Source organism: Thamnophis sirtalis, unplaced genomic scaffold (assembly GCF_051295495.1).
Source record: "Thamnophis sirtalis isolate CommonGarterSnake01/CBP01778 unplaced genomic scaffold, rThaSir2_p1.2 scaffold_13, whole genome shotgun sequence".
Taxonomy (NCBI): Eukaryota; Metazoa; Chordata; class Lepidosauria; order Squamata; family Natricidae; genus Thamnophis; species Thamnophis sirtalis.
Window position 1 is genome coordinate 41811754 of NW_028261393.1, and position 25706 is coordinate 41837459.

A 25706-nucleotide genomic window follows, 5' to 3' on the forward strand; every position below is an offset into this window, starting at 1 on the left:
AGATAGAGATAGAGATAGATAGATAGATAGATAGATAGATAGATAGATAGATAGATGATAGATAGATGATAGATAGATAGATGATAGATAGATAGATAGATAGATAGATGATAGATAGATAGATAGATAGATAGATAGATAGATAGATAGATAGATAGATAAGAATAATTGGAATAATTTAATCAACTGCAATTTCTAAATGTCAGAAGTTCCTAGTCTCATGTAGCCTACTATTCATTTTTATGCTTCATTTAGTTTGAGAAGAATACCCAGAATTCTTCCATCCCTTCCAATGATCAGAAGTTTTGTCTCCAATTGGTTTTCCTGTGTGTGTGTGTGTGTGTGTGTGTGTGTGTGTGTGTCTGTGTGTCTGTGTGTCTGTGTGTGTGTCTGTGTGTGTTTGGAGGGTCTGATTTTCTCCTTAGAAGTAGTACTTAGTATATATAACATCATACACTCACACAGAAATTTTATTTACACAGACATATATGTATATGTACACACACAGACACACAGACACACAGACACACACACATCGTATTAATTTGAAAAGTAGGTTTAACTTCTTCCTTGCTTAGGCGGGAAGCATCAAATCAACCCAGCTTAACTGTAAAGCAACAGTGGCAAGATCACAGTTTTGCAAATAACATTTTGAACATAAATCAATATTTAGCCCCACAAGGCTGCTTTGGCTTCAGAACATTCTCTTCTTTTCCTATATTAAAACTGCTTTGCTTAAAGAAGGACATAGCTTGGAAGGCAGAGGGGAGATAAACCCTTCCACTAAAAAGAGTTCTGGCTCCTTTGATGTTTACTGATTTGCAGTAAACTTCCCTTCTTTCCAAACTCCTCAAATCACCCACCCACTCAAAAAAACAACAACAATCAAATTATTGTTGATTTTGTAGCAAACATACTTTTTTCTTTTAACAAATTACAGCATTTGTCTCCTCCTATGTCCGTGATGGCGAACCTATGGCATGTGTACCACAAGTGACATGCAGAGTTTTCTCTGCGGGCAAGCGAGTCATCGCCCCAGCTCAGCTCCGCTGCTTATGTGTGCATGCCTCCCGCTGGCCAGCTGATTTTTGATTCTCTGCCACGCATGCGTGTGTGTGTGTGTGTGTATGTGTGTGTGTTTGTGTGTGTGTGTGTGTGTGTGTATAACACAGACACACACATACAAATACTAGTATACAAATACTAGTATACACAGTATACAAATACTGTGGGGATGACACTCCTAACACCCCTTGGGGTCTGTGTTCTGTTAGGATACAGCCTGTTGTGATTTAAAATGGCTTCTACTACACAGCGCTGTGAAGTTGCCATGATAACAGTTTCACAGTACTCCACAAGGGAGCTCCCTCTGTCCCTCTAGTAAGGGGGGAAACATTAGAAATTGTGGTGATGTTCAGAGAAGGAGGGTTGGGATAAATAAATACCCGGGCAGCACTGGATTATCAGCGCGCACGCGCGCACACATACACACACACACACACACACATATAGAGAGAGAGACAGAAAGTATATATTTGTAATGAAAGTGGATTCTTCATTTCTTTTCCTTTTTTACTATATTATTTTTCTATATTTTCTTTTCTTTCTATTTTTTATTCTTTTCCTTTTTACTTTGAGTTCTTTTTATCTTTTCAATTTAATAATGTTTAATAAAATTACTGAGAAGTTGTGCAGGTCCTGCTAAGAATTAAACTAAAATTATCTTCCATTTTGAAATAAATTATTTTAAAGTTTAAGACATCCCTTATATAAAACTAGACAAAAAAAATAGTTGACTTTGCTCCTTGTTTTGATCTAGCTCCTTATTTGGATATCATTTCAGCTGGGGAATTAGAAATCGTGCTTTGGTTTTCATGTCTTTGCTTCATTTTTGAAGGACTGTAGAATTTCAGTTCTAAGTTACTTTGGAGTGTATACATGCATTATGAATGCATGGACAATTGCAATTTATAATTTTGGAGCATTTAGCTGCCCTCGGTTTTGTGAAGCTTGTGTTGGGTTTTGGCTGTCAAAACCGATATTAAGCGATGCTCCTAAATCTGTTTCAGCAAGAAAGAAAGCAGAATTATGGGCCTTGCAGTGCATTAAAAGTCTTGGTATTAAAAGAGGAACACCACAAATGTAACTGAAAGCATCTGGTGCATGTTGTCTCGGATGCCAGCTGACAATTAATCCGTTTTGCATTATGATCCACTTTGGAGGTTTTAGACCATTAAATCATATCTGCTTGCATTGCAGGTTTGGGAGTTTCTAGTTAAGCCAAATGAAATAGCTGGGTTTAACTGGCTGTACAATGGTTGGGCTGGTGCTCGCTGGCTTGGAATTTTTGAACACTGGAGAACAGGATCCAAATGTTACGATAGCATATTGCATTTTTTTAGCAGCACAGAATGGAAGTATAGGAAATGCAGCAGTGATGGGATTCAAATAATGTAACATCCGGTTCTCTGCCCTAATGACCAGCTGGGGAGGTGTGGCTTGGGCATGTGACTGGGTAGGTGTGGCCAACTCAACGTCACTCATGTCGATGGGCGCTTCACCTTAAGGTATTTAGGTATTTTTAGGTATTTATTGGGATTTATATGCCGCCCTTTTCCCTGAGGGGACTCAGGGCGGCTTACAACCACAGGGGAGGGGAGGTGCAAGGTCAAAACAAAACAATATGTGAACAACAGAAAAATAATAAAACCCAACTTTCATTCAGCAATCAAACACTCGGGCGGGTAATTAGGAGCCTATCCCCAGGCCTGCTGGGAGAGCCAGATCTTGAGGGCTGCGCGGAAGGTCTGGATAGTGGTGAGGGTGCGGATCTCCATGGGGAGCTCGTTCCATAGGGTCGGGGCAGCAACAGAAAAGGCTCTCCTCCGTGTGGTCGCCAGTCGGCATTGACTGGCAGATGGAATTCGGAGGAGGCCCAGTCTGTGCGATCTAATTGGTCGATTTAGGGAGGTAATCGGCAGAAGGCGGTCTCTCAAGTACCCAGATCCACTACCATGGAGTGCTTTAAAGATGGTCATCAGTATCCTGAAGCGCACCCGGAGACCAACAGGTAGCCAGTGCAGCTCGCGGAGGACAGGTGTAACGTGGGCGAACTGCGGTGCGCCCACTATCACTCGCGCGGCTGCATTTTGGACTAGCTGTAGTCACCGGATGCACTTCAGGGGCAACCCCATGTAGAGCCCATTGCAGTATTCCAGTCTAGAGATCACAAGGGCTCGTTACAATGTTAACTGTTACAATGTCATAAGGGTTAAGTGGAAAGGTAGTTTCTGTAAGCAGGGCTATAAAGATGAGGCTAGAAACAACACCAGAATGTTTCCTTCCTGCCTTCCTTACAGGATTAGCCCTGTAAAGTGGAAAAAAACAAAAGGAGATTTCTTCCAACAACCGGTTCTCCAAACTGTTTAGAAAGTTAACAACCGGTTCTCCCAAATAGGTGCAAAGTGGCTGAATCCCACCACTAGCTTACTAAATACAGATACAAGAAATGGAAAAGAAAGAGAAGAAAACAGATGCATCTAAAATTTAATTGTATTTCAGGAATGAAGAAAAATAATTGTATTTCATGTAATTATATTTATTCAAATATACATCTCAATCATCATCGTTGTCATTTTAGCCATTGTCTATCCATTGCAGGATGATGGCCACTTCTGTATGTTATCAACCCATATGGTCCCAAGTTTTATTTTGCCAATTAGGTCCACAATACTTTTTCATAGCTCTTCATTGGTGTACTTTTTTTTTTTTTTACTATACATCATTCCATAAAACATACATAGGCTGATTTTGGGGGATAATTAGGATCAACTTGACTTTTGGAGGTTTTTTTGGGAGGGCGGCTGTCCTGTCCCAAGCCTCTAATATATACTGATGCAGACTTGGCTGTCTGCCACAACTAAGGAGAGAGCCTAGAAAATTATCACTATGAAAACAAGGCTTGAACTCACGAAATTCTCCCAATATTTCACTATGCCTGGATTAGTAAACTGTTGTTTCCTGCAAATTCCCCTCCCGTTGCCCCATCTATAAGCTCTCTGGGAGGGGCCAATCAGTAGCCACCTGTTCCTATTTCCTTCTGTGAGCCTTTTTCCAAAGCTGCTCCCTCCTCCTCTCAGCCCTACACATACGTACGTCAGGGACAGCCTCCCTCTGTTCTTCCTCATTGCTCCCTGACTCAGATGCCACATGGTGGCCAATAGTCTCTCTAGTCGCTGCTCTGACTCCGAACACCCCCCCCTTCCTCAGCCTCCAGGGCAGTCCCATAGTGTTCATCGCTGTCATATTCCAGCAACAGCTCAGCCAGCCCCTGTTGGGCCACAATAGGGGCTTGGATTTTCTTTATAATCTGGGAAAGCAAAAGTTTCAGGATTTTATTTAGTTATTTCATTTACTAAAGTTATTTTTTCCTGCTTCACTACAGTCTAGAATAATTTATTTTTCTTTAGATTGTTTTACCCAGTCTTTATTGTTTCTATAAATAATTCAAGGTGGTGAACATAAGTAATCCTCATCCCTCCTCATGTTTTCCCATAACAACAATCCTGTGAGGTGGGTTGGGATGAGAGAATGATTGGCCCAATGTTATCCAGCTGGTTTTTATGCCTAAAGTGGGACTGGAATTTTAACTTGATGCTTTATTAACTATTAACCACTTAACTGTTATGTCCAGTGGTTGGTTGCCAAATTTTTTTACTACTGGTTCGGGCGAGACACTTCTGTGCATGCGCAGAACCATCTGGGTGGATGGACGGAGCCTCCCGCTGCTGCTGCAATCCTGCCCAAACTGGGAGCATCCCACCTCTGGTTATGTCATTGATTTACATTGATTTCTTACGTAAGAAGTATAAATGCCTAGCTCTTCCATAACACAATTTGCTTGTTTAATACAAGCAATTGTAAGGTTTGGCAATTCGCTCAAGTCAACAATAGGCCAAAGGAAGAATTTAAGTGGAGGCTTGAAAAAGAAACAGTGTTTATTTTGGTCAAAGCAAAAGGCTGGGTAGACCATTCCATGAACATACAGTCAAGGTGCATGTAAGGAAGGCGACACCTTAGCATCCTTCAAGACTTCATCTTAGTACCCAATTAGGGCCCCTTGGCCCATGCCTTCCTTGTAGCCCTGCATTGGCTGGGTAGCAAGGAACAGATGTGTGTGTGTGGATGCTTAGCAACACAGGTATTTGCAAGGCACTAAATTGTACACAAAAACAAGATAAGAGGAGTTAGATCACTGGTAGAAGCAAATGGCAGAGGCAAATCTAATTCTTACAGGAGCAAAGCAATTCTTAAAGAAGCAAAATAGCAAGTTATTATTGTGTCCCAGTAATTCTACCTATTCTACTGTTATTATGTCCCTTCACAATTTTGTGAGCTGCGTTGAAGATTTTCAGAACAGGTCAGATTTAGGCAGATATAACTTTTTTGATTCATTTATACTTTAGAAGCCTTGACTCTAATTTGTAAATATTCAGTGAAAACAGAATGCAATATATTTCTGAACAATTGCATTTACTCATTGTTAAGTAACATTTTGAAGTTGTCAATATTTTTGGGGGCCTACATTTCCTCTTTTTAGCTTTCATTTTCACCATAACTAAGTCTGTTCCTTCAGTCCACCTGAAATTATCAGGGAAACTTCATTTTCCAAATTCTGCCCTTGAGGTGAAATTGGGGAAGCCAAAAGACTGGATAAAAAACAGAACTATCCTATAATGGCTCATGTTTATGAGGCAAGGAATGTACTGAGATAAATCAGAATTCTTTTCCTGTGATGAATATAAAGTTAGTGATTGATTGCCATATTTTCTAATTTGGCCAAGGTATTTTTGCACTGAGTCTCTGTACCTATTGACAGAGATTCTATGGCAATGTCACTTTCATACAAAAATAAACATACAAACCGAGGATGGATTAGACCATGAAATTTTATATCCCTTTGTGGTTATTTGCACTAGAGAAATGCTTTGTTATGGCTGTTAAACTGTCACAACATTTGGCTTTGCAAGCTACATTGAAATGAGACCCATAGCTCAGGTAAACCACCAATGGCTTGTTTAACAAGTAAGAAATCTGGATTTCAAAAAGCACATTAGAAAAATTGACCTGAAAAAGGGAATTACTTGTAATCTAGATTTAAATTCTTGGCATTATTACTGTGTTTGTTTGGTGAATGTTAAGACTAATGTTAAGAACCAGCTAGAAACCAGGAGACTGTGAATTCTAGTCCAACCTTAGGCATGAAAGCCATTTGGGTGACATTGGCTCAATCACTAGGAGACTGTGAGTTCTAGTCCTATTTTAGGCATGAAAGCCATTTGGGTGCACTTTAGGCACAAAAAGCATGATTTTGGACCAATCAGTAGAAAATTGTGAGTTCCAATCCTGCCTTAGGCATGAAAGCCAGGTGGGTGATTTGAGGCCAGTCCCTTTTAGCCCAACTCACACCTTGCTCAGTTGTTCTTGTAGGGAAAATAGGAGGAGGAAGAGAATAAATTATGTTTGTCATGTTATTGATATAAATAAAGACAAGATCAAAATTATTTTTTAGTGATTGGCAAACTCCTAATGCAATCAGGTTCCATTCTAATGCCCAGTTATGCCATAGTGGCATAGTGGTTAGAGTGCAGTACTGCTGATTACTGCCTGCCTGCAATTTGGCAGTTCAAATCCCACCAGGCTCAAGGTTGACTCAGCCTTCCATCCTTCCAAGGTGGGTAAAATGAGGACCCAGATTGTTGGGGGCAATAGGCTGACCCTTAGAGCAGTGGTTCTCAACCTGTGGGTCGAGACGCCTTTGGGGGTTGAACGACCCTTTCACAGGGGTCGCCTAAGACCATCGGAAAACACATATTTTCAAAAAAATACGGAAAACATAAAATAATTTTATGGTTGAGGGTCACCACAACATGAGGAACTGTATTAAAGGGTTGCAACGTTAGAACAGTTGAGACCCACTGACTTCAAGAGTGCTGTAAAGCACTGTGAAGTGGTATATAAGTCTAAGTGCTAAATGCTATTGCTATGCTTGCCAAGCTCTCGTTTAAATAATTGGGTAATAGAACTGTGACAAGCCAAATTTTATAAGCTTAACATAATTTACTAGTTTTGATGCCTGACTCCCAACTGGATACATGATTGAAGTGTTGCCCAATATCACAATTTTGCTCTTGCTCACATCCCAAATAAACATACTCCAAAGCTGAATCCCATTGTATTTAAATCACTGATTATCTTGTTGAGGACTACCATTGCACCCTCGTTTACAAATGTGTGAAAAGTGATGAGTTTGCATGAAGATGCCTGGCATTTTTTTTTTTTTTGGAACGCAACAAACCACAATCAAAGCAATGCCTTAGGTGACAGGGGGAACAATGGGAAATTATTTCAGTTTGTTCTATTGTGTAAATGTTAGTGGGTTTACAGATATTGTTTTCAGTGAAATGTTTTGTTTCTTTCTAAAGGACTGACTTTGTGTTTGATACTAGGAGGCTAAGAAAACCATGTCTGTATTGCCTCTTTTCAATCTTTTATATTTATCTAAATGTCACAGGTGTGCCTGTCAAGATTTAAATGCTAAGCCTCAATAGATGACATTTTTGGTTTCAAATGCAAACTTTATTTCATGCTACAAAAGACAGAATTCCCTAGCTCTATTTAGGACCATAAACTTTGATTCTTTCCCCCTCTGCAACCTCACTGTTCAACCTTGCCCACATTTTGACCATAACATATAAAAAGCTTCATAATATGAATTTCATTATTGTACTTCCCCAAATCATGTTGCAAGCAATATAAATTCGGCTCCTTTCCAAGGTAGCCAAGAGAAGCTTACCTTTAAAAGGTCAATTTCAAATCAGTCATGATTTGAACATAAAGAACACAATATATTGTGAACAGTGGTGGGATTCAAACATTTTTACTACCGGTTCTGTGGGTGAGGCTTTGTGGGCGTGGCGTGGCTTTGTGGGCGTGCCAAGGGAAGGATACTGCAAAATCCTCATTCCCTCCCCAGTCCTGAGGGAAGGTTACTGCAAAATCCCCACCTCACTAACCTGCTTTCCAGCTCCATTCTCCTGTTCAGGGCAACAAAAGAAGATCAGCTGGGAATCTGGGAGGCAGCTGGGGCAGAGTTAGTCTATTTGCCAGTTCTCTGAACTATTCAAAATTTCCGCTACTGGTTCTCCAGAACCTGTCAAAACTGTCTGAATGCCACCTCTGATTGTGAAAACTTATTTCCTTATTTAGAGAGGGCTACAAATACAAGACAGCTTGTAACAATCACAAAGAAAGAAGCCTTCTTGGTCAGAAGATCATACAAGATAGATATTACAATTTAGAATTCACTATGTCTTTCATAAGGGACAAATTGAGGGGAATTTTTTTTTATTCACTTATATTTTGCATTTCTAAACCACCCCTCTCCCTTAAAGAGAAACTCTTCAATAAAACATCAAAATATAAAACATCAACATATAAAACATCAAAATATAAAACATCAAAATATAAAACAGTATCTGAACACTAAAATATTAGAGTTAAGATTCTGAGTTAAAAAAAATAAAAATATTAGGAGGCAAGTATAATTAACCTTGTTAAAAATTGGTTGACCAAAAAAGGGAATATTGTATGAGAGAATCCAGGGAACAGTCATGTATGCTTAAGTATAGTTCCCTGCTACTATATCTATACCTATTCTGAAAACATGCCAAGGAAACACTGCCCCGATAGCACCACAAATCTAATAATGTTAATTGCATTAATGTTGCAAATTATATTATAATTTAAAATTATAAAAACAGGCATCACTCCACACATTCCCCCTTCTACTGGGCTTTGCAACAGCAGACTACAACACTCAAGTAGGGCACATCCCAAATTGTGGTGCCCCGGGATGTTTCAAAGTATTCACAAGGCGAGTGTTGGATAATATACTATTTAATAAATTGAATTATTAGTGAGGCATCCTCGGGCACCATTGTATACAGTTTGGGAACTGCAGTCTCTGATCTAACAGCAGTTTTCTTTCCTCACACCATAAATCAAAGGCTTGAGAAGCAGTTGAAAAGAAGATGGACTATTAAAATCTGTACTAGGAACACATGGGTGGGCTATTTGTTTGAAGCTTACATTGGGATAAAGTAGCATTTAAGGTGAAGTAACATTTGTACTTTAAAGCCTGCATTCAGGAAATCAAAAGAAAGAAGGGATTTGCCAAATGTCATAAATTTCTTCATACATGAGATGAGAATCAAAATGGTAGGAGAAAGTAAAATTCCGAAAGTATCCATTCCAAGGTAAAGGTTCCCCTCACACATATGTGCTAGTTGTTCCTGACTCTAGGGGGTGGTGCTCATCTCCGTTTCAAAGCCGAAGAGCCAGTGCTGTCTAAAGACGTCTCCGTGGTCATGTAGCCAGCATGACTACAATGCCCAAGGTGCACAGAATGCTGTTACCTTCCCACCAAAGGTGGTCCCTATTTTTCTACTTGCATTTTTACATGCTGTAGAACTGCTAGGTTGGCAGAAGCTGGGACAAGTAATGGGAGCTCACTCAGTTATGCGATTTGAATCACTAGGGATTCGAACCACCAAACTGCTGACTTTTCTGATTGACAAGTTCAACGTCTTAGCCACTGAGCCACCGCATCCCTTATCCATTCCAAATTCATCACTAAATTACTAAATGCCCCTTGTATTTTGCCTCTTTCCATTTTTTTTCCAATATCAGGCCTTCCTTTCAAAGAAAGAATAAAATTACCCTTTCTGAGATTTTGGGATTGGTCAACTCCTGATCAAGTTAGAATGATTTCCCACCTCTTGGAATAAAGCTCAGTTTACAAAATCCAAGGAAGTATTTTTGAAGTGGGACGGGCCAGGACTTGCTTATTTCTGGATAGTATTTGTTCTAATCCAAAAATAAATGTTCATATTTCAATATAATTCCCACAGGTAACTGTATTAGACAGCTGCTTTTGAAGCAACCAAAAAGAAATTGCTTTTGTGTATATGCTTATGATAAATTGTTATATATGCCTGAAATGCATTCTAACATTATCAATAAAAGTACAGTACAAAAAGTATTATTTTATGCATTCCTAACTGCTCCCGTGCTATCAAATAGAGTTAGTTATTTTTTTTCCTATTGGAAAGAGTGCAGAGAAGAGCAACAAAGATGATAAGGTGTCTGGAGGCTAAACCATACGATGAATGATGGAGCAAATTAGGTATATCTAGTCTAACAAAAAGAAGGACTAGAGGTGATATGATAGCAGTTTTCCAGTAGTTGGGGAGGTAGCTATCACAGAGAAGAAGGGGTTGACCTATTCTTCAAAACATTATTAAAGAGATTAAAGATCATTAAAGAGGGATCAAACCTAGAATTAACTAGGAATGTCTTGACAGTAAAATAAATTTATCAGTGAATGGCTTACATTTGGAAGTTGTGGGTGCTCCATCCATGGAGGTTTTCAAGAAGATACAGGACAGCCATTTGTCCAGAATAGTATAAGGTGTTTTGCTTGAACAGTGGGATGGACTACAAGGCCTTTAAGGTCCCTTCCAACTCCATGTTCTATGTGATGTTTATTGCAGCTCATAGAATGCTTATAACAGCACAATCCTGATATTGTTTTACAAGTTCCTGCCACCAGCAATAGTATACATTCTAGCTATGGAAGGAGAATCTCATCTATATAATACTAGCCATTCTTTGTGACGAAACTATGTGATTGGGCTATGCAGGAGAAATTCGGTTCACAATCTGTTGGCTCAGTAGTGGTCAGTGATTGAAACACATAAGGGAATATCGTTCTCACCAGAAAGAGTTCCATAGGTTGGAGGCGTAGACATTTTGGTTAGTACTCTAAGGAGCCCCAGGCTGCTCCTGAATAAAGGAGTGGAATATCTGCCAGTTTGAACTGAGGTAATGGAATGTAAGGAAACTGGCAGTTGGAACAGAGTTCTTTTCAGGTGGGGAGGGGGAGTAGAATATCTAACTCCTTAGCATCAGAGTGTGTTAATTATTGTATAAGAAATACTAATGATCTGATGGTCATTTCGAAAAATCCTTTCTTAATGAGCACCTAGAAGCCAAGAGGAACATAAGTGCTGAATTTCAAGTTTGTAGGCTTTATGGTTCTGGAGATTTCGTGATGAGTGAGAGAGAGATTATACACGCAAAGTGCTCTTTCATTCCAAGAAGGCTCATCCCATCCTATGATGATGCTCCTGACATAAAAGACCTTTCTCTGTTTTCAGAGTATCCCCAGTCTGAATGTGAAATGGTCTTTGGTAACTAGCTCCTGGTAGTTGGCAACCATTCTGTGCTTATTATACAACTTTCTTTGAAACTGCAGTAAAATCCATGTACTGAACAAATGAGGTACTCAAATCTCATCATAAATGCTATTAATTAAAACAGACATAATCTGAAGTGTGTTGCAAAAAGACATCAAAACAAGAGCAGCGATTCAAGGAAGGAGCCTGATCGTTTAAGGATATTTAAAGCCCATTAATGCATATCTGCGGCTGGTTTTATGTGACATTGTCTCCTCTTTCCTTGCAGAACAAGATCATTTCAATGGATATTGCAAGTCCAAACACTCTGTTAGAACGAGTCCATGTTGTCATTTAAACAGAGCTGTGCTTGAAGCGACAAAGAGCAACATTGAGGTATGTTCCCATTCTTTATGCAATTATTAAAATCAGTAATATACAGTATATATGCTTTGTCTGGAGATGTTGTGTAGGGAGAAACTTAGAATTAAACATTCTGTTCAAGCTTTGGTTATTATTGTGGTTTTTCTATTGAGAAAGAATGATGATGGCTTTTATTGAGCAGGAGGAATATAAATTTGAAGAAAACATGGGCCACTTGTGGTATAATTGTAGATTGTCCTAAATGAACCTTTAAAGGTTACAGTATTTTGCATAGTTTCTAAAGCTGACTTAGAATTCAGCTGCAATTTAACATGCATAATTAATTGCTTTATGATTTATATTATATGACTATCCTCAAGAAGGAGTTGGATGGCGTGGTCATTCCAATGAAAAGTTGCCTAGGGAATGATGTCTTTATAGCTAGACTATTTAAATAATGACTTATATGGACTATGATGTGAAGTTCACTAGGGAGATGGAGGTTCATCAACCCAGACAAAATTGGTGGTTTTTTAGATGAATGGCATTCTAAAGCAGAAACAACTTAGTTTTATTGTTGTGATCTGAAAGTATTTCTATCTGTCTATCTATTGCCTGTCCTTCCAATCTTCCTTTTTAAGTATCTGGTAGTATCTGGTATACTTGATACATGACACATTGGTTTAATCAAGCTTGTCAATGGTTCTTGGTGACTTTGGGTGAATTGTTGCCTTCTTAGATACAAAAGTTAAGCTACACCTTCATTCAGGTCAAGGACTAACTGCCACTCCATCCTTTGTAGGAGATACTGCCCCCAAGACAATCTGCAATTGCAATTTGTGTGACCTCTATATAGATAGTCTGATCTCTGTGTGGATTCTGTTCATATGGAATTATGGTCTCTCTTTCTCTCCCCGCAACCACCTAAGTCTTGTGACATCAGTTGATGTCATCACATACATTCAATTTAATCCCATTTACCTCTACATAAATGTAAATTGTCATTGTATTTTTTCTTTTATTCTTGTTCTCGTTTTTTGTTTGACAAATTCTAATATATATATATATATATATATATATATATATATATATATATATATATATATATATATATATATATATATATATATATATATATATATATATAGTGTGTGTGTGTGTGTGTGTGTGTGTGTGTGTTCCAGCATAACTCTGGAACGCCTTGAGCAATTTCAACCAAACTTGGTGTACAAATGACTTACTCTCTGGAACAAAGTACTGTGAGAGTAAGACATCCCTAAAACCCCTCAGGGTCTGTGTTCTGTTACAAAACAGCCTGTTGTGCCTTCAAATGACTTCTACTGTACTGTCATAAAATGGCTTCTACTGTGCAATGCAGTGCCATTGCTATGGTAATGGCTTCACAGTAGGGAGCTCCCTCTAATAAGGAGGAAAATCCAACATTCAAAATTACATTTGGTCCGGACATTTTCCCCCTGTAAATAAATACCCGGAAATGCCAGGTTATCAGCTAGTAAATAAATGAAATAAATCAATAAAAATGCCATAAGATTGCTTCCCAGTTGTATACTTAACACTTTCCCTCTCTTGTCTTCTTTCTTGGTGTGATTATACACTTTCAAGTCAGTCTTCTATCAACTGGCTGGACAAATCCCTGCAGATATTTTTGGCAACTTTTTCAAAACTGGTTTGCCCTTCTCTTCTTCCTGGAGGCTGAGACAGACTGAATAGTTCAGTTGCTTTTGTATTTAATGTGGGATTAGAACTCACAGTCTCCCTGTTTCTAGCCAAGGAACTTGACCACTACACAACACTGGCTCTCTTTGCCACATTTCAAATGACAATTTGTGAAGGTATCACAGGGGAGAACCTTTCATGCTTCTTCTCTGTGTTAATAAGTCAACCTAAAGGGATGTATTTAATTAATGGCTAGGCAATAGAAACAGAAGTCAGAAAGGAGGAGATATAAAAAGAGGAAATATTAATGTGGAGAGTTGTCAAAGAAGATTTTAAGTATTATTATTATTATATTGCTATATTGTCAATATTATTGTGATGAATACTACAACAAATATGTGGATTATGATTGTTTAAAAATAACTGTACCCAGATTACACACGGTGATCTTAACCTTGTAGTTCTTAAATCACCTTTGGGCAAGTTATGTATCTGTACATCCTACATCTTTATGTGCATTCTCCAGTTCTATACATAATGCTACCCTAATACCACTGTGCATAACACTCCTTGACAGTCTCTGGCCTCACCAAGTCGATGGAAATGTAATGTCTATTGAGTAGCTGCACCCTTGTTAGTTGCTGTGCAATCAGTATCCTTCCTTTAGAACAACTTTGCCTTACCTACATTTATTTATTATCAAATTTCTACATCACTCATCTCACCTTTTTGGTCACCACATTACAAAAATGATGTTGAGACTTTGGAAAAACTGCAAAGAAGAGCAACTAAGATGATTAAAGACCTGGAGACTTAAACATATGAAGAATGGTTGCAGCATTTGGTTATGGCCAGACTAGAGAAGGGAAGGACTAGGGGTGGCATGATAGCAGTGTTCAAGTATTTGAGAGGTTGCCACAAAGAAGATGGTCAACTTATTCTCCAAAGCACCACAATTCAAGACAAGAAACAATGAATGGAAATTAATCAAGGAGAGAAATAATCTGGAATTAAGGAGAAACTTCCTAACAGTGAGAACAATGAACAATTAAAGAACAGCTTGCCTTCAGAAGTTGCAAGTGCTTCATCAATGGGGGGTTTTAAGAAGAGAGTGGACAGCCATTTGCCTGAAATATTATAGGGCAGTGATGGTCAACCTTGCATGTGTGCACGCCAGAGCACTGGAAACCTGAAGACCAGCTGGGCAGTGTGCATTTGCGTGCCGGCCAGCTGGTCTTTGGGTTTCCAGAATGCACATGCACACTGCCCAGCTGGGTTTTGAGTTTCCGGCGCACACAAAGACCAGCTGGCCAGAAACCAGAAGAGCAGTTGGCAATGGCGCGTGTGCCCAGAGAGATCTCTGCCACCTCTGGCATGAGTGCCATAGGTTTGCCATCACAGGTATAGGATCTCCTGCTTGAGCAGGAGGATGGACTAGAAGACCTCCAAGTTTCCTCCCAGCTCTATTCTGATTGACTGAGTTCCGTGTGATTTACTTAAGTGAATCTGAACAGTTTACAAACAAGATGAAAAAGACACATGGAATCGAAGAGCCCTAAGATCAACTTTGGATAAAAATGATATAAGAAGATACTAGGAATTAAAACTCATTACAATCACTACCTTAATAAAAAATGTTGTGTTTTTCAACATAGCATATTTGATGGCTGCTGCATACCTATTTTAAGAGTTGTTTTTTGCATGACTAACAGAGCGGTCAAAAATCAAGGCCTTCAAAACTTCTTAACCTGAAGGAATGCAAAGATTTATAAAATCATGTTGTGTCATGCACAAAAGAATGACACCTTGGTATGGAAAGCAGCAACAAATTATTTGCTATTCTTTGAGTGCAACCTCCACAGTTTCCCTCCCCCCCCTTTATGATGATATTTTTCTTACATGTAAGGTTTTTCCCCCCTGAAAATTTAGCTGACAGTTTGGAATGGGAAATCTACTTACAGAATGTGTCCAAAATCCATGATCCACAATTCCCGAGGAATGAACTTCATGGAGGAAACTTTTGCTATAGGCCTCTGCGTTCTTGTGATCTTCATTTTCAAAATACAATGACAGTTTCTCAGTCAATCTTTCAATACTTCACTCCCTACCCCACTGAACATCAGTCACTTATGGGGAAGGGAAGGAAGTTATCCCTCACTTTCTTTTCTGAATAGTCTCATAAGAAATGCCCAAATCCCGAAGTCATCAGATTCAGTAAGGAAAAATCCTATACACACTACCAGAGTTGGCCATAGGTCAATCAAAGAGCAGGAAAAATGGGAGTGACTTCTGACTTCCTGTCAGTTTCACCATTGAGTATCCTCATGAGAAGCTGGCAAGGGACATCAGAAATCCTTCCTTCCTTCCTCCTTTCCTTCCCTCTTTCCCATTTCCACCCATCTCCTCCCTCCCTCCTTTCTTTTCTTCCTTCCTCCCTCCATCTCCTCCCTCTTTTCCTTTCTTTCTTCTTCCCTCCCTCCTTTCTCCCTCCCTTTCTTTCCCATCCCCTCCCTCCCTCTTTTCCATCTTCTTCCTTCCACTTCCCCATCTTCTTCTGTCCTTCCTTCCTTCCTTCCTTCCATCCATACATCCATCCATCATCCATCCATCCCCACTTAACCAACAAAGAGGAAAGAGTAATATATTTTTTTCCCTGCTAGCTTGGGCATGAAATAAAATTAACCTAAATTTGGAAATGACATGATAATCATGACATAAAGGATTCCGGTTGGCACATGCACAAGACTCCGGGAGGCTGGAGGTCTGGTGCTGAGCCTGCAACAGCCTTCTCTCCTTTCAGCTGCTTGTCTAGCAGCAGATTGGTTCATTATCAAGCAACGCCATTAATCTCTTTTATTAGCGTCTTTAAAATAAACAAACAATGATTCTGCTGTGTTTGACACAAGTGGTGCATTTTAATTTTCTATGCTTGTATTACTGGCTCTCTTTGCAACAATTGAGATTCAAATGCATCACTCCATTCCAGCAAATCTGAGCCTGGCATTTGAGGTGCCATATGACAACAACATTGTGTGCATGTTAAACGAAAGTGTGCTAATTTTGCATCTTGCACATGCAGTACAGCACTAACCCAGTAACATTTCCTTTCATTAATGGAGAATCAGGAATTACACACCTTGTTTAAAATGAAAGGGAAGACCAAGGTATTTTCTTTGTTTTATCTTTACTATCTGTATTATTTTTCAGACTTTCTTAGTAATCCTGCTCACCTTAGACCCTGGCTTTGGTCACTTTTAACTATGGTTCTCATCATATCATTTTAAGGACGGTACAGCCATTGAATAGTGTGTGTGTGTGTGTGTGTGTGTGTGTGTGTGTGTGTGTGTGTGTGTGTGTGTGTGTACACAGACAGACAGACAGACAATGCAAGTTTTGGAGTTTTTCACTTTACAGTGAGTCCAGTGGTGCGATTTTTTTTTCTTGCTACTGGTTCTGTGGGCATGGCTTGGTGGCGTGACATGGCTTGGTGGGCGTGGCAGGGGAAGGATACTGTAAAATCTCCATTCCCACCTCATCCAGTGGAAGGTTACTGCAAAATCTCCATTTCCTCCCGATCAGCTGGGACTCAGGAGGTAGAGAATAGATGGGAGTGAGGCCATTCATTTACCGATTCTCCAAACTACTCAAAATTTCCGCTACTGGTTCTCCAGAATTGGACAGAACCTGCTGAATACCACCTCTGAGTGAGTCTCAATATAGAGATTACGAACTGATAGCATCTGCTGATGGTAGCTGTTAGGTTTGGTTATAAATTCATTTCTTGTTATGCTTAACTCCATAATCAAAAATTGGACTACTTGGCAGAAGACTCACATACATAACTAGGCAAATGTAGTTTCTTTAGTCCAGACAGGAATAAAACATAAGCCACACACCCAAAAAAGATTGGTCTACTGTAGTACTTAGAAGCAGAGCATCTAAAGAGACAGGTGGTAGCAGATCTCTCCTGATATAACCGTTCTCTCTAGCCCAGGAGCTGCTGGTTCCTGCTGCACCAACTGCATTGCTCACACTGTAAGTGTCCCAGTGAATATACAGGACAGGACCAAGGAAGAATAATGTCTCCATCATCCTAGGAAGTTACCAGTAGTTAAATTCTACTGCAAAATAGAATCATAGCTTTTAAAAAATTAAAATGAGGTTGCAATGAGAATCCATGAACATGTATATTCCTGGCCAGATTCTATTTATTTTTTTAAAGAGAAGCCAGAAACGTTGCAGTGAGCAATGCCAACTAGGATAGATTTGGCTTCCTTTGTCTACGCAGGTGTTCATGCTGGGCTTGCTTATTGCTAGCCCATCTTCTACTTACCTCTCGATAATCACAGTTGTGCACCTCAGTTTGTGTCCCAACATTAGTGTTCATAACTGCCTGTGAAATGCATTGTTCCAAAACGTGCATTCAAAGATTACAATGCTTGCACAGTTTAGCTGTTGCCTCACTCATTCAGTGAGGAATGAAAGCTTTTTTCTTCTTAATAAATGCACAATAGCTTCAACAGCTTCATGAACAGACCTTGAATGTCACTTGATATTTTTACCCTAGTGTTTCTGCCCTGGGACAATCCAATAGCTGCTCCTGTTGATTTAAGAGATATTTCTGAAAATATCCTAGCGATTGTTAAACTGACCGTATGGGTGAAAAGTAGTTAGAAATGGGTAAAACGTCTAAAATAAACTAAAATATCTAAAATAAACAAAGATGAATCAGCATGTTGCAACAATCCTGATAAAATAGTCTGCAGGAAGGCCAGTAGGATATAAACGATGAGACCAAAAATAGGAACTCTTCAGTTGTGGATTAAAGGCTGTAAGGAAAACTTCAGACCCACACTGGTTCCCCTATCTTTAAAATGCCCATTCCCTTGGTCTTTTCTTCATTTTCCTCATAATAAATCTTCTCTTTACTGTCAGTAACCCAGATGACTTGTCATTATTACACAGCAGTAAATAAAGAGATAGATAGATGGTAGATAGATAATAGAAGATAGATAGATAGATAGATAGATAGATAGATAGATAGATAGATAGATAGATAGATAGATAGATAGATAGATAGATAGATAGATAGATAGATAGATAGATAGACGGACAGATACCATGTTTCCTGGGGGGGAAACAGGGTCTTATTTTCTTTTGACCCCAAAAATAAGCACTTGGCCTTATTTTCGGGGTGGTCTTATTATTTTTGAGGTGCAGGAGGCAGCAGGCATGGTCACCTCATGGCTCCTGTTGTGTTGCAATATTTTCAAGGAGGGCTTATTTTCAGGAGAAATCTTATTTTAGTATATGTGCTCAAAAGCCTGATTGGGCTTATTAACCAGGGAGGTCTTATTTTCAGGGAAACAGGGTTGATAGATGGACAGATAACCTGTAAGCATTAAATATAATATTGGGGGGCACTAATTCTAAACATAAAAATGATTATAATTTTTACTAAAGTATAAATAAAATGGGGAAAATAAAACAAGAAAAACAAAGTGCAAAATTATTTCTTACAACTAACATTAGTAATTGCAATTGGTGAAAGACTTGGAATGCTCTACCTAACTCTGTTGTTACATCCCCAAACCCCCAAAACTTTAACCTTAGACTGTCTACTGTTGACCTCACTGCATTCCTAAGAGGTCTGTAAGGGGTCCATGCATAAGCGCACCAATGTTCCTACCATCCCTGTCCTATCCATTTCATATCCATATCCATATCCATATCCCTGTTCGTATCCATTTCATTCATACTCAAATTTATTCTTATTCTTATACCTACTATCTAGTAAATTATTGACAAAATAAATAAATAAAATAAATAGATGATAGATAGATAGATAGATAGATAGATAGATAGATAGATAGATAGATAGATAGATAGATAGATAGATAGATAGATAAAGTTGAAATATTTCTACATGGGTTCAGCCATAAATACTTTCTATTCTATTTCTGCATTTTTGTGCAATTTTATTTCAATTCATTTTGAAATAGGTGTACGGTATATGTGTACATGTGTGTTGAACTGTGAAATAGGCAAGTGGTCTTTGAACTTTCATAAGCATGACTTAAGGCAAAAAAGACCTCAGAAGGTATGTTATTGAATACAGGTAGTCCTTGACTTGCAACAGTTAATTTAGTGACCATTCATAGTTGCAAGGGCTCTGAAAACAGTGACTCATGACCATTCTTCACACTTACAACGGTTGCAGCATCCCCATGGTCACATGATCAAAATTCAGATGCTTGGCAACTGACTTATATTTATGATGGTTGCAGTGTCCCAGGATCACGTGATCCCCCTTTTGTGACCTTCTGACAAGGAAAGTCAACGGGGAAGCCAGATTCATTTAATAACTGTGTTATTAACTTAACAAGCGCAGTGATTCATTTAAGAACAAGAAAGGTCTTAAAATGGGGCAAAACACATTTAACTAATGTTTCATTTTGCAACATAAATTTTGGGCTCAATTGTGGTTGTACGTCAAGGACTACCTGTGTCTGTTTGTGGTAGTGGCATCAGATCCATTTCCAAACCATCCTTCCCCAATCAAAAATGAGCAGGGACGACATTCCCTAATTCCCAAGGCATCACAAGAGGCTCAATGAATTTTCCAAAGAAGGGTCTTTCTTCTCTAGCCAATCCCATTGCAAGATAAGCATTTGCAAATTTCAATTTGTAGCAGATACTTCAAGAAGAATACTTCACTTTCTTCCCACTAAGGTAAAGGTAAAAGTTTCCCTGGCATACCTGTGCTAATTGTTCCTGACTCTAGGGGTGGTGCGGTGCTCATCTCCGTTTCAAAGCCAAAGAGCCTGCGCTGGTCATGTGGATGGCATGACTAAATGCCAAAGGCACAGGTAATACTGTTACCTTCCCACCAAAGGTGGTCCCTATTTTTCTACTTGCATTTTTTAATGTGCTTTTGAACTGCTAGGTTGGCAGAAGCTGGGACAAATAATGGGAATTCACTCTGTTACACGGTGCTAGGGGTTCGAACCGCTGAACTCCCGACCTTTCCGATCGACAAGCTGAGCATCTTAGCCACTGAGCCACCGTGTCACTTTTCCTTCCCAGTCCAGGATGGGAAATCTCAGGTCTGCAACATTTTTATTGTCACTGGTTCAACTTGAATATATGGAGCCAGAGGACCTGTGAAATGCAAAAGCCAGTGGATAACTCAATTCTGAGCAGCCCATTAGTCCAGAAGATGTCACTTTCTATCTCAATTCACAGTATCCGGGTTCCTTTAACATTCCTAGAGTTAATAACTTTTTCTCTTTCTTTTTTCTCATTTATTTCAAGAACTGCATTGATCTTCCTCCATACTTTCTTCCCTGCATATTCACTGCTTGGTAATATCAAAAATATACATATATTCTGGACACCATATTTTTGTGGCTGCCGAGGGCTAATGATTCTTATTTTTCTTCCACTCTATCCTGGAAACAGTCCAAAGCCAATTCTGTTTAATTTGCCTGCTGCTTCTCTAGAAATGACATCTGTTCAAATTTACACTCTTTATCATGGCTGACATGTTGTTGTGTGTCTGTTTACCCCAAGCCAAGGTTCCAACTGACTTTAGTAATTTGCAACTTCTTTTTTCATTCTCTGCAGGGTTGCTAGGCAGTACATTGCCACATATGCTTTTATTCTTCACATAATTTCTAAAGTGAGCTGGTGTTTTAATGAATAGGGATGGGAATCTAGATATGACATGCCTGGCTCTATTTAATACTGATGGAGAGGGTTGGGGCTATTATTGATAAAATGAAGACACCTCAAAAGTAGCAAGAAAATATTCATTAAAAACAGATCCAAATGTAAATTATGAGTCTTGTGTTCTGGTAATATGGGAAGAGGGGTGTGTGTGCGTCTCTCTCTGTGTCTCTCTGTCTCTGTCTCTCTCTCTCTCATCCTCTCCCTCTGTCTGTCTGTCTGTCTCTCTAGCTCATCCTCTACTTCTGTCTCTGTCTCTCTATCTCTTCTCTCTTTCTCTCTCTGTCTCTGTCTCTCTCTTTGTTGCTCTCTCTCTCACACACACAAACACTCTCTCTCTATTTCTAGCTCATCCTGTCCCTCTGTCTGTGTGTCTGTGTGTCTGTGTGTCTGTCTGTCTCTATCTATCTATGTTTAGCTTGTCCTGTCCCTCTGTTTCTCTATCTCTTCTCTCTTTCTCTCTCTTTCTCTCTCTTTCTCTCTCTTTCTCTCTCTTTCTATTTCTCTCTCTGTCTCTCTGTCTCTCTGTCTCTGTCTCTCTGTCTCTGTCTCTCTCTGTCTCTCTGTCTCTCTGTCTCTCTGTCTCTCTGTCTCTCTGTCTCTGTCTCTGTCTCTGTCTCTCTGTCTCTGTCTCTGTCTCTGTCTCTGTCTCTGTCTCTGTCTCTCTCTCTCTCTCTCTCTCTCTCTCTCTCTCTCTCTCTCTCTCTCTCTCTCTGTATTTCTCCCTCCCGCGCTCCCCCCGCTCTCTCTGTATAAATTATGCACAGAATTGTTCGGGCTCTAAGCTTCATGCATTCCTGGCTGTGGCCATGCAGAAAGCATAAATGAGATTCAATTCTGTTGATTTCTCCTCCCCCCCTAAGAAATTGCAGACCATCACACCTTTCTTTATAAACTTGACAAACTAAATGTGAGCTAAGGGGACAACACTGCCTTGATACTCTACTTCCAATGTTGGACATGTTACAATCTGCTTCAGGGCTCTAAAGTGAACTGTCAGAGGTGAGACCGCTTTGCCCTGGCCAGCTGCTTCATTTCTTTGGAGGCAAGTGGCTTCTGCACTCTAGCAGATCAGAAAAAAAGCTGGGAAACGGTCAGAGAAGTTTCAGTGTAATTCTTCTTGACAAGGTGCTTCAGGTTGCCTCAAAGCTCTTCCAGCAGTTCTAAAAGTTAGGGAGAAAAGTTTTCTGTATGTCCAACTATCAAAGTTGCTCCTGAAGGAGGCCTCAGAAGCAAGGCTATGAGAAGCTAAGCTTATTGCACAGAGCAGCTGTGTTGGAGACACTTTGTATGGAACTTCATTTAAGGCAAGCACCCTTGGATGTTTTGTAGGTTCCTACGCCCTCCTCCTTTTGACTCCATGAAGCTCCATCAGTTTAAAAATGACTCAGGTCAAAGGGCCTTGATTAGCCTCTCCTGGATTGTATAAACAGAGGCATAGAATCAAGATCATGTGAAGTATTAGTGCCACTTTACAAAATCCTAGTAAAACCACACCTGGAATACTGCAACCAATTTTGGTCAGCATACTACAAAAAAAGAGGTTGAGACTTTGGAAAAAGTTCAGTGAAGAGCAACTAAGATGACCAAAAGCTGGGAGACTAAGACGTATGAAGAACGGCTGCAGGTTTTGGGTCTGGCTAGTCTAAAAAAAAGAAGAAGAACTAGGGATGACATGATAGTAGTGTTCCAGTATTTGAATGGCTGCCACAAAGAAGAGAGGGCCAACCTATTCTCCAAAGCACTGAAGGGCAAGACAAGAAACAATGTTTGGAAACTAATCAAAGAGAGAAGCAATCTGGAATTAAGGAGAAACTTCCTAACAGTGAGGCCAATTAACCAGTGGAACAGCTTGCCTCCAGAAATTTTGACCGCACCACAGTGGTGGGATTCAGCCAGTTTGCACCAATTCGGGAGAACCAGTTGTTAACCTTCTGAGCAATTTGGTGAACTGGCTTTTGGAAGAAATCATTAGGGCAGAGAACCAGTTGTTAAATTATTTGAATCCCACCACTGGCGCACCATTACTGGAGGTTTTTAAGAAGGTTCCTTCCAGCTCTATTCTATTTTATTCTATTCTATTCTATTCTATTCTATTCCATTCCATTCCATTCCATTCCATTCTACTCCACTCCTAGTTTGAAATCTTTAGGAAAATATTTTGCTATTATTCCCTTTGCCCTTCTGTTGACCTTCTCTGCACACACTTTTTCTCTATTGGACTTCTCAGGACAAATCCTCCTTGATTTTCTCAACTGCTACCTTCTCTCTCCTGCACTGTGTTCAGATTCCCCCCCATCAAATCTATGCAGTGGTCAGCCAGTTCACACCACTTTGGGAGAACCAGTTGTTAGGTTTCTGAGGAGTTTGGTGAACTGGTTGTTGGAAGAAGTCATTAGGGCAGAGAATCAGTTGTTAAATTATTTGAATCCCACCACTGAATCTATGCATACCTCACTATCCACATATAGTGTATGTCTACATATGTATGTGTGTACATGTGCATATATAACTATGATACATACTTGCTGTGGACTGTTGATTGCTTTAGCTTTTAAAGTCTAGGGAAATATAAAGTACTTTGAAAAGAATGCAGCAGCCACTACACTTTCTGGTTAAAAATGCCCCAAGAATAACAGATTCATGTCTGGCCAAGCTGTGTTGCTTTGATCTATGCACTATTCAAAATACGATTCCATCAGTTCAAGCACAATATAATATGACATTTGCTTCTATTTCATAGCATGTTTGCCCTTTTCAGATTAAAGAAAGTCTTTTTCATTTTGTCCATCATGGCATAGGAGAAATTGGAGCAGGCAGTTTAATAATTCTACCAACAATAGAGGAAGAAGTGTGTGTGTGTACACAAACACACACATTTGTACACACACAAAACACACACACTAAAAAAAACACAATCTAAAATTCAAGACCTAAGAGCCTATTACATAGAAGTGACTATATAGTTATAGCTCAGTAATAACTTTGGGGGAATGGCACCTCACACTGGAAAATCAAATCAAATGTTGATTTGTAGTCTAGCAATGTTCTTTAGAGGGTCATCTTTTATATGCCAAGTGCAAGCAAGTTTACATTAAAATAACATTGTTTAACATTTGATCTATGGGAAATGTTTTTTGTAATTAGAACAAAGGGTTTCATCCTCCTAGTCATTCTTAAATGCTGTAATCTCTTATATAATTTGGGGGTCCCTGATTAGGAAGACTTGAATGGGAAAGAAGTGCTTCTTTTAAATGCAGTAATATGCAAACTTAGTGTATGATACACAGAAATAAAAGCCTGTCAATACAATCTCCTTGACTGAAGACTCATTGACTGAGATGGATGGCTATGGAAATTGAATGAATGTGTTGCAAAGATATGAAGTTTGTACAAACAAAATATTTTTTTTTAAAAATGAAATAAATCAAACCCAAATAAAAAAAGATTGGACAACCATTTGTATGAAATAGTATAGGGTTTCCTGCCTGAGCAGGGGAATGGACTAGAAGACCTCTAAGGTTCCTTCCAAGCCTATTATTCTGTTATTTTGGTCATATGCTGCATACTTAATTAAAAAGAAAGAAAAAGTGTAGTAAACTCTTAGTTTATTTTAAATACTATAATGTATACTAATTTGTAATTATATACATTTTACATTATTTTATTTTTTATACATTTCATTATAATTTAAAATAAAACATATTAGAAAATGCAAAAAAAAAGAAAAGAAATTGAAAGAATGAACAAACAAACAAACAAATGAAGGAATGAAATCTTGTGCATATTGACTCCATGATTGTATCTACAGAGAATAAAATAGTCACCACTGCATAACTTGTTCAAAGAATCCCAACTTTATGGAGTTTTCATTGCCTGCTTCTACAAATGGATATTTGATATGGAGCTATCCTATCTGGTACCCAAGTAATGTGATCCCCCCATCAAGCATCCATATTAAACATATATAGAGAAGGCATATTTAGTTGGTACAGATAATAGTGAGTCAACTGAACTAGTAATCTGACAAAACATGGGGATATATATACACTTCAGAAATCAGAATAAAATTGACCTAATGATCCAAGTCAGTTTAGATGTCTGATTTGGATCTTCCAAATCGGATAGGATCAGTCTAATTGTGCAGATTTCCTGAATAAATGATTCTAGCTGTATCAAGGTTGATTCACATATGTCTAATATTCCTGCTTAAATTTATCTACTTTATATCCACTGAATACAGTATTCTTGTTAAAACCTGGCTTCTGAGCTGCTCTCAGATTTGGGTTGGGTTTTTAAAAATCTCTATTAGATCATGTATTAAAGGTTTCTAAGGTTTTTCCCTCTCTTGGTGAAACACATTTTCAAAATATTCTAATGAACTCAAAAACTTTAAAGCCTCAAGATTTTTCTAGCTCTGAATTTTTTAGCCAAAGTTCAGGAATTTTCAACTAGACGATCCAAATAATCAGATGTAGCAGATACTGAAAGCAGTAAAATGGCAGTTTTAGCAGGAGGAAACAGGCAGATGATTTTAACAGATTAACAGAGTTGGAAGGTACCATATAGGTCATCTAGTCCAACCCCTTGCCAAAGCAGGAGATCCTACACCTTTTTTTGAAAGCCTTCAGTGATGAAACT